The 16,620-nt window shown below is 43.6% G+C and overlaps 1 protein-coding gene across 15 annotated transcripts in view; it reads right to left on the minus strand.

The window, feature by feature from the left end:
- Window positions 1-11,342, minus strand: part of CDKL2 (cyclin dependent kinase like 2) — a 60,054-nt gene extending 48,712 nt beyond the window's left edge. For 10 of the 15 annotated variants that reach the window (XM_053259617.1, XM_053259614.1, XM_053259613.1 and 7 more), the window contains exons 1-2: window positions 11,203-11,339; window positions 7,490-7,637 (exon numbers count right to left, since the gene is read on the minus strand). The gene's annotated coding sequence lies outside the window, so the exon portion shown is untranslated. Of the gene's footprint in view, window positions 1-462; window positions 591-7,489; window positions 7,638-11,202 lie in introns of all 15 variants that reach the window. The other 5 variants (XM_053259608.1, XM_053259609.1, XM_053259606.1 and 2 more) reach the window with 5 other exon arrangements.
- Window positions 11,343-16,620: the final 5,278 nt, after the last annotated feature.

Below are 16,620 nucleotides of genomic sequence, written 5' to 3' on the forward strand. Positions count from 1 at the left end.
CAATAGTTGTTGGTGCCCTTGGTGCAGTACCAAAAGAACTTGAACACCATCTTGACACCTTGGGCATCAATAGAATTACAATACATCAGCTACAGAAGGCCACACAACTCGGGACAGCACGAATACTACGACACTATCTTCAATTTTTCTTTAGTTATCCTAGACCCCTGGAAAGGGCCCGATAATTAAAGTACCAAATCCAGTCAATAACATCTGGTAGACTGTGTAAATAGAATAATAATAATAATAATAATAATAATAATAATAATTATTATTATTATTATTATTATTATTCCCCAGTGAGGCACTACCTTGGCGTGGTTGTGGGGCTTGTGTGCTCTGAGGAAGGTGAGAGCTATGCCAGAGGTCCAACCATACAGGACAGGTCTCACCAGAGGAGCCAGACAAAGAGTGCCTCTCCCATCAACAATATGGTGAGACGTAACTTTAATAAATCTATACCGGATCGGTCGTCGCCCAGGTCAACAAGGACCGCACCAGGTACTGGAGTCCCGGGGCATCTGGTGGCAAGTGGGCAACAGGACTCAGGATCTTCAGTTGAGCAACCAGGGCTGGAGACTGCAAGGTTACTGGAAGAAACATCATTTAACTGAAAAAAATATACAAAAAATGCCAACAAGGAAATAATGATCTGCTATTACAAGTCTAGTCCAACTAGAAGAGGTGATTTAAAAAGAATGTACCAAATTTGGAAAGAGAAGCATCCAGATACAGAAATAACAGAACAAAGGCTAGCAGACCAGAGAAGATTCATAATAAGAAATAAAGTATTCCCAGGAGTTGAGCTGGAAGAACTGCAAAGAGCAGCACAGGCTCAAGATATGGAAGAAGAATTACCACCAATTGAAGAAGTTGCTCAAACGCAGGTGGAGGAGGTGTTGGAAATCGAGGATGCCACTGTTGCTGAACTGTTTCAAAATCAAAACCAGGCAACCTCCCCTTTGCCTTCACCTCAAAAACCTGAATGCCATTTAACAGAAAAGCAACAAGAACTAAAGCAAAAATAACTCAGCACATGAACCAAACAACCACCAGGGTTCGACTTCCAGCTCTAAAAACAGTTGCCAAAAAACAACTTGCTCAGGCATTAAAAGATGTCAATGCTGCACTGGCAGAAATAACAACCAATAATTTGCAAGAAACAAACCAACTAATGTACAGTGCAGCAACAATAACAACACAAGAGCTCGGATATAAGATCAGTGGACCTGTAAAAAAAGAAAGCAGTACATCACCTAAATGGAAGATTAGATTAGAAAATAAAATTGCCAGGCTTAGATCAGATGCTAGTAAATTGAAAGATATGAAAGACAAGAAGCTGAAGAATGAAAACACCAAACAGTATCTGATCCAAAAATACCACCTAGATTCAAGGAAAATTAGAGAAGTCCTGGAAATAATAAAGCAGCAAATAACAGCAGTGTCAAAGAAGATTAGCAGATATGAAGCCAGAATTACACAACACAGACAGAATCTCCAATTCCAGTCGAATCAGAGGCGTTTCTACCAAAGCATAGAAGGAGAAACAGCAAGAAACCTAGAAACACCAAATAAAGAAGAAACAGTGCAATTCTGGGGGAAATTATTTGACAATCCAATAGATTATAATAAAAAAGGAGGCTGGATGTGGATTTGAGGATCAGACTTCAAATTTTGAGAAGGAATTATGTCAAAATGATGAAAAATTAGTTTCTAAAATGTATAAACTGTTGCTTCTGGAGGAGACAAGAGAGGAAGTGGTTAAAACGACTATGATAAAGTGGGCTCAAGATGTGGGGCGTAATATAGAAATGGCAGCCTGGGAAAAGTTATGGGAAAATGATATAAAATTCACTGCATGTTATGCTATAAAAGAAAACTATTATGAAATGATGTATAGATGGTATCTGACACCAAAAAAAATGGCATTAATGTATAAAAATGTTTCAAACAAATGTTGGAAGTGTGGACATTCTGAAGGCACCTTTTTTCATATGTGGTGGACCTGTGGGAAGGCTAAAGCCTATTGGGATATGATTTATAATGAATTAAAGAAAATATTTAAAATGATATTTCCTAAGAAGCCAGAATCCTTCCTGCTGGGAATAAGACAAGGTGTAATCTCTACAACTAATTTAACATTTTTTATGTATGCTTCTACGGCGGCCAGAATTATATATGCACAGAAATGGAAGAGTAATGAACTGCCTTCAAAAGAAGACTGGCTGATAAAAATTTTGGAATATGCGGAGATGGCAAAACTTACAGTACTAATAAGAGACCAAAACTTGGAATGTTTTAAAGAAGATTGGAAACCATTCTTGTTGTATCTAAAGAATTACTTTTCTATTATGGACTTTACAGCAGGGTTTGAAATTTAGTAAAAAAACTGCAGGTTGGGTAGATTAGCTATGTTTGTAAGGGTTTGAATTTATGTTTTGAATTATTATTATAGCAAGGGTAAATTTTATAGTTGATGATTCACGAAGAGATGTGTGCGGGAAGTCCACCTTTTTGTGTGTATTTGCAATGAATGATAATATTACTACTGTTAAAATTAATAAAAATTGAATTTGGGGGAAAAAAAAGGAGGCTGGATGAAAGAGGTCAAAAAATGTAACCAACAAATGCAAGATCTAATAATAACACCAAAATTAATCAGTGAAAGAGCAAAGAAAATTAAAAATTGGACTGCGCCAGGCAACGATGAACTGCATGGCGTTTGGCTTAAACACCTAACAAGCCTTCATAAACAACTATCAAAACAGTTCAATCACATTTTGCAAGGAGGTGATATTGAACAATGGCTAACTGGGAAAACTCATCTCATCATGAAAGACCCAGCAAAAGGTGCACTTCCAAGTAATTATAGCCTGCCAACCATGTTCAAATTATTAATTGGAATAATAGCAGATGAAGTAATGCAACACTTATTAACTAACAAACAGCTTCCAGTTGAACAGAAAGGAAATTGCCCTAACACCAGAGGCACAAAAGACCAGCTGCTGATTGACAAAATGATTTCAGAAAACTGCAAGAGAAGAAAAACAAATCTAAGTGTTGCATGGATTGACTACAAGAAAGCCTTAGATTAATTGCCTCACACATGGATACTAAAATGTTTAGAAACAACTGGTGTCAGCAAAAACATTCAAATATTTATTTAAAAAGCAATCAGCATGTGGACTACACAGTTCACAATGAATGGCGAGACACTTGGACAGGTTAGCATTAGAAGAGGCATTTTCCAAGGGGACTCCCTATCCCCTCTGTTGTTTGTAATCGCCATGACTCCACTTTCACAAATACTAAACAAAACAGGCCTCGGATACCAAACATCTAAAACATCAAGTAAAATCAACCATCTGCTATACATGGACAATCTGAAGTTGTATGGAAAGTCCCAGTCAGAAATCAAATCACTGCTAAACACTGTCCGTATATTCAGTAGTGATATAGCAATGGAGTTTGGACTAGACAAGTGTGCTGCATTAATAATGAACAGAGGGAAAATAACAAAAACAGAAGGAATAGAACTGCACAATGGAAGCAACATCAAGAACCTGGAAGAGAAAGAACATTACAAATACTTGGGCATTCTCCAGGCCGATAACATTGCATACACTGAAGTTAAAAGAAAAATTGGAAGTGAATACATCAGGAGAGTGAGAAAAATCCTAAAGTCCAAACTCAATGGCATGAACACCATACAAGCCATAAACACCTGGGCTATACCTGTTATCAGATACGCTGCAGTAATAATAGACTGGACCCAGGCAGAGCTAGAGACGCTGGATCGCAAGACCAGGAAAATAATGACCATCAATCATGCTCTGCACCCCCGCAGTGATGTAGATAGGCTATACCTCTCTCTCAGCTGAGGTGGAAGAGGAATGCTGCAAGTCCATCAAACAGTAGAGGAGGAGAATAGAGGCCTTGAAGACTATATCAAGGACAGTGAAGAAGATGCACTTCAAATGGTCAATAACGCAAAACTATTCAACACCAATGAAAGAAAGCAGGCCTACAAGAAAGAACAAGTCAAGAACCGAGCAGAAAAATGGAAAAAATAAGCTACTGCATGGTCAATATTTCCACAATATAAGTGGAAAATCAGAAATCACCAAGACCTGGCAATGACTTAAGAATGGTTACTTGAAGAAAGAAACAGAGGGTTTAATACTGGCTGTGCAAGAACAGGTACTAAGAAAAAATGCAATAAGAGCAAAAGTTGAAAAATCCACAACAAACAGCAAGTGCCGCCTTTGTAAAGAAGCAGATGAAACAGTGGACCACCTAATCAGCTATTGTAAAAAGATCGCACAGACTGACTACAAACAAAGGCATGACAAGGTAGCAAGGATGATACACTGGAACATCTGCAAAAAATACAAGCTACCTGTAGCCAAAAATTGGTGGGACCATAAAATTGAAAAGGTTGAAGAAAATGAAGATATAAAAATATTATGGGACTTCCGACTACAAGCAGACAAACATCTGCCACACAACACACCAGATATAACTGTAGTCGAGAAGAAAGAAAAACAAGTTAAAATAATCGACATAGCAATACCAGGGGATAGCAGAATAGAAGAAAAAGAAATAGAAAAAATCACCAAATACAAAGATCTACAAATTGAAATTGAAAGGCTGTGGCAGAAAAAGACCAAAATAATCCCAGTGGTCATTGGCGCCCTGGGTGCAGTTCCAAAAGACCTTGAAGAGCACCTCAACACCATAGGGGTCACAGAAATCACCATCAGCCAATTAAAAAAAGCAGCTTTACTGGGAACAGCCTATATTCTGAGACGATATCTATAACAATTGACAATAAAATTCAGCCATCCCAGGTCCTTGGGAAGGACTCGATGTCTGGATAAAACAAACCAGTCAATAACACCTGTCTGACTGTGTAAACAAGAGATAACAACAACAACAACAACAACAACAACAACAACAACAACAACAACAACACCATAGGGGCCACAGAAATCACCATCAGCCAATTAAAAAAAGCAGCTTTACTGGGAACAGCCTATATTCTGAGACGATATCTATAACAACTGACAATAAAATTCAGCCATCCCAGGTCCTTGGGAAGGACTCGAAGTCTGGATAAAACAAACCAGTCAATAACACCTGTCTGACTGTGTAAACAAGAAATAATAATGATAATGATAATGATAATGATAATGATAATAATAATAATAAAGGTTTTTCAAACCATTTCCACCACACTTAAAACGTTACATATGTTTCTATCCTTATGGACACAGTGAACCAGTTGCTCAGGTGCAAGATTTAAAAATGTCAACCCTGAAATATAGGAAGCTGCCTTATACCAAGTTGGACCATTGATTCATCTAGCTCAGTACTGTCTACACTGACTGATAGCAGCTCTCCTGTGTAGGAGTCTTTCCCAGCTCTACCTGGAGATGCCGGGGCAGAGATTGAATCTGGGTCATCTGCATGCAAAGGAGATGCTCTACTACTGAGTGCATTGCAGTGCGAACACCAGCCAGTGCATTGCAGTGCGAACATGCAGCCAGTGCATTGCAGTGCGAACACCAGCATTTTGTTTGAAGTCTAAATATATTTTGGAATTATGAGATCCCAAAGGATCTTGTTCGGAAAAATAAATACCAGGCTTTTCTAAATAAACGGAAGTGTGATTTTCTCCCCTTCATTTCCATTTGTTTTTTCTTCTGAAGTATTCATACTAAACATATGAATACCTTCCTATGGTAAAATTGGCCCACATGAACTATTCTCTACCAAGGCACAGGAAAGTGCTTTGGGTTCATTTCAAGTAACTTGTCCCACCAGTCAGTCATTTTGATATAACTCTCTCTTTAAAACTGAAGTCCAAGTTAGTTCCTGCCCACTATCACTTTCCAATAGACCTGCCAACTTGTGATTTTTAAAATACTGAGGCATTGGGCAGAGCCAAGACAAAAAGACCAAATGGGCAGAAAAAATACCTAGTCATTGACAACCCATCCCGCCTATATTGTGTCCAAGTGCCGCTACCTTTTTCATAGCAGCTGGCTGCTACTACTGTAACCATTAAAAAAGGATACCTGATCATTTTCAGGGAGTGGATAGCTGTGTTGTGCAGGTTAGACACATAAGATTATCCATGATGGACATTTATTCTGCTGTTTAAATTATTTCTTAATAAATTTAACACAACACTTCTAGTTCAATTATGGTTTCCCTCTTTACCCCTAAACTAAACAGAGATAGAAATGTCTTAAAACAGCTATAGAAAATGAGGGGGCACATTACATTTGAATGGGAGACTACACGTGAGCACTGCAAGATATTCTCCTTAGGGAATGGGGCCACTCTGGGAAGAGCATCTGCATTAGTGGTATGCATGAAACCGCCGCAGTGCGGTCCAGCACTGAGGGGGGTCTACCTTTAAGGGTGGGGGCGTAGTACTTACCCCTCCCGCCACTCTTCCCCCTCCCGCGCTGCATTTAAGATCAATGTTTTGGGGGCGGCAGCGTTCCTCCCTGCCGCCCCTGCCCCCGTCGTTGCCCGGAAGTCCAGTATATATGAGTACGCATGCGCCCGTTGCGGCACGCGTGCACCTGTCGCATACTACCCCCTGAAGCATACTACCCCCCCGCCCTTAAAGGTAGACCCCCCCTCAGTGCCGGACTGCTGGACCGGTCCGGTTCTGAACTGGTTCGGAGGCCTCTAACATGGCCTCCGAACCGGTTCGTGCACATCCCTAATCTGCATGCTTGCACGCAGAAGATTCCAAGTTCCATCCCTGTCATCTCCAGATGGAACCGCCGCAGTGCGGTCCGGCACTGAGGGGGGTCTACCTTTAAGGGTGGGGGCGTAGTACTTACCCCTCCCGCCACTCTTCCCCCTCCCGCGCTGCATTTAAGATCAATGTTTTGGGGGCGGCAGCGTTCCTCCCTGCCGCCCCTGCCCCCGTCGTTGCCCGGAAGTCCAGTATATATGAGTACGCATGCGCCCGTTGCGGCACGCGCGCACCTGTCGCATACTACCCCCTGAAGCATACTACCCCCCCGCCCTTAATGGTAGACCCCCCCTCAGTGCCGGACCGCTGGACCGGTCCGGTTCTGAACTGGTTCGGAGGCCTCTAACATGGCCTCTGAACCGGTTCGTGCACATCCCTAATCTGCATGCTTGCACGCAGAAGATTCCAAGTTCCATCCCTGTCATCTCCAGATAGGGCTGAGAGAGACTCCTGCCTGCAACCTTGGAGAAGCCACCATCAGTCTGTGTAGACAATACTGAGCTAGATGGACCAATGGTCTGACTATAAGGCAGCTTCCTATGTCCATATGTAAATTCACTACACTGTTATCTTTCGGTATAAGGCAGCTTCCTATGTAAATTCACTAGACTGTTATATTTCATATATAATGCATTTATGAAGCAAGGGACTATTGATAACAATTACTATTTTAGCTCTGACATAAATAGACATTTTATGCTTCATACTTACTACAAGGACCATGAAGCAGCAGATAAATATGGGGAAAGCTGTTAATAAGCAGGAATGTGGTTGCATCTCAGCTCTCCTTTGCCACTGCCAACAATTCTATGAGACAGCTTTAGTAAACAATCAACATGTTGCATCTGTTCTGGAAATTCTTGGTTAAAGAAGCATAACAAGATTTACACATATATTTATTTATATTTAAAACTAGGTTACTTTTCCACCCAAGAAGAGGAGTTGACAATAAAAGGAACTTACAATAAAATAAATAAAAATTTAGTAACAGGATAATTAAAATCATCCGTGTTTCTAGCAGAAACAACATCTTCCCATTGACAGCAGTGGCACCTGAAGCAATAGATCTCATAATAATTTTATTTTAATTCATAGGGAAGTACATGAAAGCAAAGGCACTTCCTAAGCTATCGCAGAGACAGGCTGTCTAAAGGTCAAAATCAGGACCTGGAATTTAGACTGGAAGCAAAATGGAAATCAGTGAAATTCTAGGCCTTATATGAGCCTTATTTACTCAGCTCTAGACAAAAGCTATGCTCCACATTCTAGAGAAGCTGAAGTTTTCCAACTATCTGAGGGTAGCCCCATGCACAGCACATTTCAGTAGTCAAGTTGAGAAATTGGTGGAGCACTCAGGCCAAGCTGGGAAATCAATCAGCAAGTCTCTGGGTGGTTTTGTTGTAAACTGCCCAGAGACTTGCATTTTGGGAGGTATACAAATATGTTAAAATATGTTAAATAATAAATAAACCATAGCTGGAAAAAATGTACTCCTGGACACAGCAGTCACCGGGAGCATTCCCAGACAGGGCTTTTAGCTCGCTTCTCCACCGGAATGGAGGGTGTGCATTTGCACATTGGCCGGATTCACCCCAGAGTCCATGTGAGATACTGGGGAGCACTTTACACACGATTCTGGTTTTTCATTGCGTGTTAGAGCCTAGCCCAATTTATGTCCAGGGTAAAAAAAATCCACTTATTGCATCAGTTCTTTTGGGCAAATTCGAACTTACAGTATGGGTAAAGCCTGCTATCTGGGAAAGCTCCTGGAGATCCAAGAATAATGCTAAGTCTAGCAGCACATTCCAAGCTGCCAATATACTACTACAGAGAAAGTGTGATGTGCACAAGAAGGCACATTCTCCATATTCAGGATAGTGGGTCCATCCACCATCAGCAACTCTGTCTTGTCCGGATTGAGCTTCTCATTAATTAGCCTCATCCAGACCATAACTGATCTCAGGAAGATATTCATGGAACAATTTACCTCACTTTATACTGAGGTGAACCCCTCCTGTATTCTACCAAGACAACCACAGGGCTCTGTGGTCGCCAGGACACCAACTTGAGGGCACACTTTACTTTTACTTTATACTGAGGGGAAAAATAAATATAAACTGGGTGTCATCTGCATACAGATTACACTGGGCTCCAATCCCCCCAATGATCTCATCCAAAGGTTTCATATAGATGTTAAAAAGCATGGGACACAAAGCAGAATCTTGCAGAACTCTGTAGGAGAACTCCCCAAAGACAGAACATTACTCTCCCAGCACCATTTTCTGGAACTATTCTACAAGGCAGTATCAAAGCCACTACAAAGCAATGGACTCCACTCCCAAATTAGTTCAAAAAGATATAATGGCTAGTGGTATTGGAAGTTGGTATTAATAACTGTATTAATAACGTCTTTGAACCGGCGGAACCACTGGTTCTTCGAACCGGTTCAGAGACCCATAAAGGGCCTCCAGACCAGTTCTCTGCACATCCCTACTTACTGCTGTGTCCCAGTGTGCTTAAATTGGTTCCTATGCATGGCTAAAATTTTGTTTTATAAACAGTAAACCTGTTCACTCCAGTACCGATGCACTGAAGATGATTTCAAGTATTATAAAGCTATAGAAGAAAGTATTATAAAGCTATAAAGTTACCCTTGCAAACTAAGCAAAGAGGCACCTTTTAAAAGTACTCTTTATTGAGCAGAGGGAGAGCAACTGGCTCTATCCAGCCCCAGCACAGCATCCCTCCAATGGCTGTTGCTGGTGTCTATCTTATGTTTCTTTTTTAGATTGTGAGCCCTTTGGGGACAGGGAGCCGTTTTATTTATTTATTTATTTCTATGTAAACCGCTTTGGGAACTCGTGTTGCTGAGTGGTATATAAATATTAGTTGTATTCATATTTGTATATGCAGGACTGGATTCAAAGGTCAACACCACTGGGCAGCTGCTGAGGTTCCAGCACTTTGGGAGGTTTCACCCCTGACCTGCTGCCACTGAGGAGCAGCAGCCACAGTCATTGGCATGCAGGGGGGCACCTGGGAGGCTTCTTTTCCCTCTGCCCACCTCCTCTCGATATGCTGTACCACTGTACCCAGCATCTTCTGTGCTAGGGCACTGCTTGTGTCAGCAACATCTTTCTCCTGCCCATCCCAACCAAAGGAGGCAAGCAAGTGGCGGCTCAAAGAAGCAGGCATCTCTGCTTACTCTCTGCATGACAGTGGGGATTGGGCCCATTGTTGCCACCCTGAGGGGCACAGAAGTGCTCTTACCACTGGACTTCCGGGCCAAAGTCCAGGGTCTCCACACCTCCTGGGGCCCCCCAAATCTTTAATCTGTCCTGGGTGGACAAATATTTATATATGATGAATATTTATATGTGGTTGCTGTGCCGCACCACCAGCCCGCACTGTGCCAGGCGGCTGAGTGTGATTATGACCTGTACTGGGTGTTTTAGAGACAGAAGGGGAGTGGGGAAAGAAAAACGTGGGATGGGAATATGTTGAGTTGTGTGTTGAAATGTTTCTGCTAATGCATATTTGCATCAATATATTCTTACATAGTCATATATATTTATATTCTTACAGCCTTGTGAGTTGAGTTGCTGTTTGTGCCCTCAAGAAAATACTGTGTGTCTCACAGTGTGTGTAGGGAGATGATGCTTAATTTGCAGTGGCGGCAGCGGGAAGGGGGGCTCCAAAATTACCTAGGTGCACCTCTAAATGGGCAGGTGAGTGGAATTGAGAGGGAGCTCCTCAAAAGGGCACCCAAGCAATACTCCTTCCTCTGGGCATTGGGCAACACAAGAGGATTGGGCCCTGATCCTTGCAGCTGTCTCCCTCCCCTACGTTGCCCAGTTTCTCCCTCTGAGCATCATCACGAGAGGGAGGACTGGGCCCCCTACGCCCAATCTCAACGGTCCGGCCAGCCAGAGGGAGATAGATGACAGCAACGGCTTCCTGCCTACGCGGCTGAGTTGCTGGCTTGGATAAGCATGGGACTAAAGAAGCTGGAGGAAGCTCCCACAGTCTTTCCCTTTGGACAGCAGGACAGATCCAGCTCCAGTGCCCGCAGTGCCCAGAGGCTACGCCTCTTCAGCTCAGGCAAGCGAGCAAGAAACGGAGCAGGCTGCGAGAAGCAGCCGCTGCTGTTTCTAGCCCAAGAGGACTGAGTTCGCTTAGTTGCTGCGGAAGCGAGGAAAAGGAGCGGACCATAAAGGCACGTTGACAAAAAGGTCTCCCCAAGCCTAGAAGCAGCCCCGGCTCTTATAGCCCTCCAGAAACCTCCTCCTCAGTGCTAGATCTTCGTCCCTTTCCGTCTCCCCTCCCTCGTTGAACTTGTGCACAACGGCAGGTGCTTGCCGCATTGCTCCCCGATCTCGGAGTCATTTGCTCGTGTAGCAGCACCACAATCGCACGCCACCCACCTGAAGTGTCCTGCCCCGCGCTGAACGCAAAGATCCACGGCGACATCTGCCTGCCGCTCCGCCACTCCACCCCTCCTTATTTTGCAGTGCAGTGGGGGAAAGGGAGCGAGACGCCACACAGCGCGAGTGAGCCCAGCCGCTGCTGGGAGAATGGAAGGCAAAGGCCCGGACGGTAACCAGGGGCAACGGCCTGCCTGCTGCATGTAGAACGCACGCAGCCAAACCAAGCTACGCAAAGCGAAACCCAGCGCGGCGCGGAGGAGGAGGCCACGTAAGCAAGGAAGGAGGAGCAGCTGTAGTGCAGACACAAGAGGTGGGAAGAAAGGTAGTGGCGGGAGATATGTGTCTCCAAGCTTGCAAGGATAACACCCCACCACTTGTAGCAGGCACTACAAGCAAAGGTACACCTAGGTAATTTTGGAGCCTGGTCCTGAAGGCCTTTGGACACCACCACCCCCATGCAAATTAAGCATTACCCCCTGACACACAGTATTTTTAACACGTGGGTTCTTGAGGGCACAAACAGCAACTGAACTCACAAGAATGGAAGGATATAAAACAGGTATATTTCTACAAATATGTATTAGCAGAAATATTTCAACACAGAACTTAACATATTCCCATCACATATATTTCTTTACCCACTCACCACTTTGTCTCTAAAGCAGAGGTCATGCTTGGCACCCAGCGCAGGTCACAGTCACACTTGGCTGGCAGTGCGGCGACCACACCACCCGGGACAGACTAAAGAGGATTGGGGGGTCCTGGACTTTGGCCAAGAAGTCCAGGGGTAAGAGTGCCTTTGACAACAAGTTCTATCCAGTGCACATTGTGGAAGCAGCATACTACACTGCCATTGTGTGCCTGCCTTCTACAAAGTTTATTCTGAGATGCAGTTGGACACATTTTATGTAGACTAATCTTTGGGGGCAGTTGGTTAGGGAATTTAATTAAAAAGCAGATTGTTTCTTTTTAAAAAACCCCACAGAGAACAAGATGGGGGGGGGGGGGAAATCAGGAAATAAAAATGAATTAGTTTCTTTTCAGTCTTCATAATCTTATACAAAAAAGTCAGGTTACTTACCTGTAACGATTATTCTTGTAATGGTCCTTGTCCATTCACACTTAGGGTGTTTGCATATTTGTAGAACACATCTTGGAACCTTCCAGAGCTTAAAGAGCTTTTTGGCAGCAACCCTACCCCTGTTCAATGTGGCTGTGCGTCCACACCTATTCATCTCAGTCTCAGGTCGCTGCAACTACATCTGTCAGAGATATCTGCTGCAGTGGGGAGGAGGGAGAGTCATGTGAAAGGACAATGGACCACTACAAGAATTACTGTTACAGGTAAGTAACCTGACTACTCACCTGGATGGTGGGGGTGTAGCAGGATATCTAATTGGAGAACTGTACTCAGAAGTGCTATGCTGAATTGTGACTTTGGGACCTGGTATCTAGCATTTAGTGGTGGATGAAGGATAAAGGTCCTCACCATGTCACTGCTCTACAGATGGCATCTAGGGAAACCCCTTGAAGGAATGCTGTGGAAGTTGACATGGCCCTTGCGAATGAGTCTGAAGGGACTGAGGTGGGGTTCTGCTGGAGAGCGAATAGCCTGGCTTGATAGCAGTTGTAATCCAGGCAGATAGGTGCTGGGACAAAATCTGTTTTCCTTTATTAAGTCCCACAAAGCATATGAACAGGGCTGTGGAGTCTCTGAATGAGTGTGTAAGGTGGAGGTAAAAGGATAATGCTCTTTTGACATCAAGGCTGTGCCAGGTGCGCTCCTCAGGCGTATGTCCTGAGATATATGGTTTTGAAAAACTACATTAGGAAGGAACAATACATCTAAGCGAGGCAAAACATTGGCAACCTGGAAAGATAAATTTGGAAGGTCAGTGTGCAGTGCTCGTAATTCTGCTACTCTCCAGGCAGATGTAATAGCCAACAGGAAGGCTGACTTGAAAGATAAGTATTTTAAGGGATATTTGGCCATAGGTTTGAAAGGTTTCTTCATGAGAACAGTTAGAACTAGCTTTAAGTCCCATGGATGAGCTAACCTCTGGGTTGGGGAAAACATGCCTTGGAAAACATGTCTGGGAAACCAGACCCTTGAAGAAACATCCAACAGGTTGTAGGGTGAAAACAGGGACTCAGTTGGTGTAGGCTGCGATGGCTGCCAAATGAACTTTCAGTGAAGCAGTAGACAAACCCAACCTTTTCAAATGTAAAAGGGAAGAAAGTATGAACTCAACTGGTGCTTCTAAAGGGGTGAATCTCTTCCAGTTAGTGAAGACAGATAAACATCTCCATTTTGTTTTGTAGGAAGCCCTACAAGTGTAGAAGGCCTACATGGGACTCCGATGATTTGGAAGAATTCTCCAGGCCAAGAAATGCAGGGTATCATATCGGGATGGAATATTGTTCCCGATTCTCTGGTGAGTAGGTTGGACCGACTGGTACATGCAGGTAGTGAATCAAGAGGTCTAATATTATTAATTAATTTATTATTATTATTTCTTGTTTACATAGTCAGACAGGTGTTATTGACTGGTTTGTTTTATCCAGACATCGAGTCCTTCCCAAGGACCTGGGATGCCAGAATTTTATCATCAATACTGTTGGTTATTATAGATATCATCGCAAAATATAGGCTGTTCCCAGTAAAGCTGCTTTTTGTAATTGGCTGATGGTGATTTCTGTGGCCCCTATGGTGTTGAGGTGCTCTTCAAGGTCTATATTATTATTATCATTATTATTATTATTGGAAGGGCGGTATAGAAATCAAATCAATAACTATTATTATTATTATTATTATTATTATTATTTTAAATTTGATTTCTATACCACCCTTCCAAAAATGGCTCAGGGTGCTACACCAAGAAATAATAAATAAATAAGATGGATCCCTGTCCCCAAAGGGCTCACAATCTAAAAAGAAACATGATAGACACCAGCAACAGTCACTGGAGGTACTGTGCTGTTGGTGGATAAGACCAGTTACTCTCCCCCTGCTAAATAAAGAGAATCACCATGTTAAAAGGTGCCTCTTTGCCAAGTTAGCAGGGGTTAGCATTGTGAACCACGCTTAACGTGGCCACCATGGTGCGACCACATTTACTAATGGGAAGGAGTGGGGGACATGTACAGGAAGTCTGTGTTCCAGGGTAGGAGAAATGCATCGCCTCAAGAGCCTGGATGCGCCTTCCTCTGTTGCAGAATGCTGTGCATTGCTTGTTGTCTACTGTGGCAAAAACATTTATTCGAGGGGAACCCCAACAATGGAAGATCTTTTTTACCACCACCCATTGGGTGTAGTGTCCACTCTTGGGAGTGTTGGTTTAGATGGCTGAGATAATCTGCCCAGGTCTTCTCCTTTCCCACTATATGGGTTGCTGAGGGCCAGATTCAATGGTGAAGGCACCACTCCCAAATCTGGATAGCCAAATGAGACAGAGTGCAGGACTGAGTCTCCCCTTGGTGATTCAAGTATGCTTTTGCTGTTGTGTTGTCTGTCAAGATTTCTCTCTTGAATCATGACCATTATCTGGCTTTCCCAGGTGTCTGAGGTGGGGGAGAGTGGAGAGTAGAACTAGGGACTATTTTCCTCTGTATCATGGGCTGCATTGGGAACATTAGGATGAGGGTCTCGAGAATTATAATCAAGACACCTCCAAGGAATGCTTAGAATTATTAGATCTGGCAGTTTTCTTATATCTTTTACAGTGCTTCTTCTTCTTTGACTTTTTTTTTTGGCTGGACTAGATGGAGGAGGAGGGGGAGGAGATGCGGATTCCCTTCTTCTCTTATGCTTGCCCCCTTTTGAGCCCTTGCTGTGCTGGAGAGATTGAGACAATATGGGTTCTAAACCACGACTGCCACACATGGGGCACCTCATTATGAATGTAGATATGGGGGTGGGGAATTCTAAATTTAGAAGTGAAAATTCTAAACCATTGCTCTTAGCACCTCAGTAACCCCTTTTGGCCACTAGAGACATAAAGAGTTATGTTAGTAGGGCTGTCTTGGGCAGTTGAGTCGGTTAGAACTGTTCACTTGTTGAAGGCTAGTGCCTGTTTGGGTATGTTCTTCAATGGCGCTAGCACACTCTCTCTGTGATGTTTTAGTTTCTTTGTTTTCTGAACTCAGCCTGTCTCCAGGTAATCTTCTGGGCTAAACTTCTTTACCGCCAGAATATACTCTGCTGTGTGAGGACTTTAATGTTTCTCCTCACATCCCTCAATAGTTTTCTGGATCTAGGTGGGGATATGCATGGAACCAGCGTGGGGAAGTTTAAAGGTAGGGGAGGGTGCACTTATCCCTCCCTCTGCTTTCCCCCACCGGTGCTCCATTTTCAGAAGGTCCGTTGGGGCGGTGGCATGCCTCCCTGCCGCTCCATTTCCTGCCTTGACCAAACGTACCTGATGCGCTTGCACGTGTCAGGCAGGGAGGCATGCTACCATCGTGATGGACCTTCTGAAAACCAAGCACTGGTGGGGGAAAAGCAGAGAAAGGAGTAAGTGCACCCTCCCTCCCCCTTAAAAACAACCCCCCACCTTCAGACCGGCAAAACTGCCAGTTGGTCGAACCAGTTCGGAGGCTCATAAAGGATCTCCGAACCGGTTCTGTGCACACCCTTGGCTCTAGGGGAGTGGATGCGGAGCGGGGGGGGGGGGATTGGCTCAGATGCAATTTGAGGTGATGGTTCTGGCCATTGCATGGCAGAAAAAAGCATAAGGGTAAATAATGAGAGAATAAAATATTTTCTGGGAAGAGGAAAAAAGGATTTATATTTTATTTGGCAAAGGGGTGCAAAATAAATTGCTTGAGGAGACAAAGGAATAGGAATAAATCAAGAAAAGGCAAGAAGAAACAGTGCTTTAGAATTGGCAAAATAGAACAGCTATCTCTGGAGCTGAAGCAGGATTGAAAGGTGGGGTGAGGTTCTCTTTCCAGGCCCTTAAAAGTTTTCAGCTAATTTACATAATCCTGCCTCTGGAACACGTGGGAAGGATAACCTGCATGAGATGTCCTCATCCAGCAGCAGAGAATAGATGCTTCCAACATGGTGAGCTTCAGTTGAGGTTTTTTGGACTATTGGATGCTGGGTATCTGGTCACTTCATGGATAGTCTCTGCCCATTTGAAACCATACCCTGCCCACACTGGGTGGTGGAGCCTTCTCCTTAAGTTACTTTTTGTGCAGCTTGCACTTGCTGGGAGATTGCAACAAGGAAGAGTGGGGTGTTGGCGATATGGGTCTGGGTTCTGCCTCAAAAACAGACCATCTTGCAACTTGCCAAAATGCCAGATGGAGTAAATCCCTCCAGTGGCTGTTGCTGAACAGGGGGAGAGGAACTGGCCGTCCCTTCCCAGCACAGCATTCCTCCAGTGGCTGTTGCTGGTGTCTATTATGTGT

Source organism: Hemicordylus capensis, chromosome 6 (assembly GCF_027244095.1).
Source record: "Hemicordylus capensis ecotype Gifberg chromosome 6, rHemCap1.1.pri, whole genome shotgun sequence".
Lineage (NCBI taxonomy): Eukaryota > Metazoa > Chordata > Lepidosauria > Squamata > Cordylidae > Hemicordylus > Hemicordylus capensis.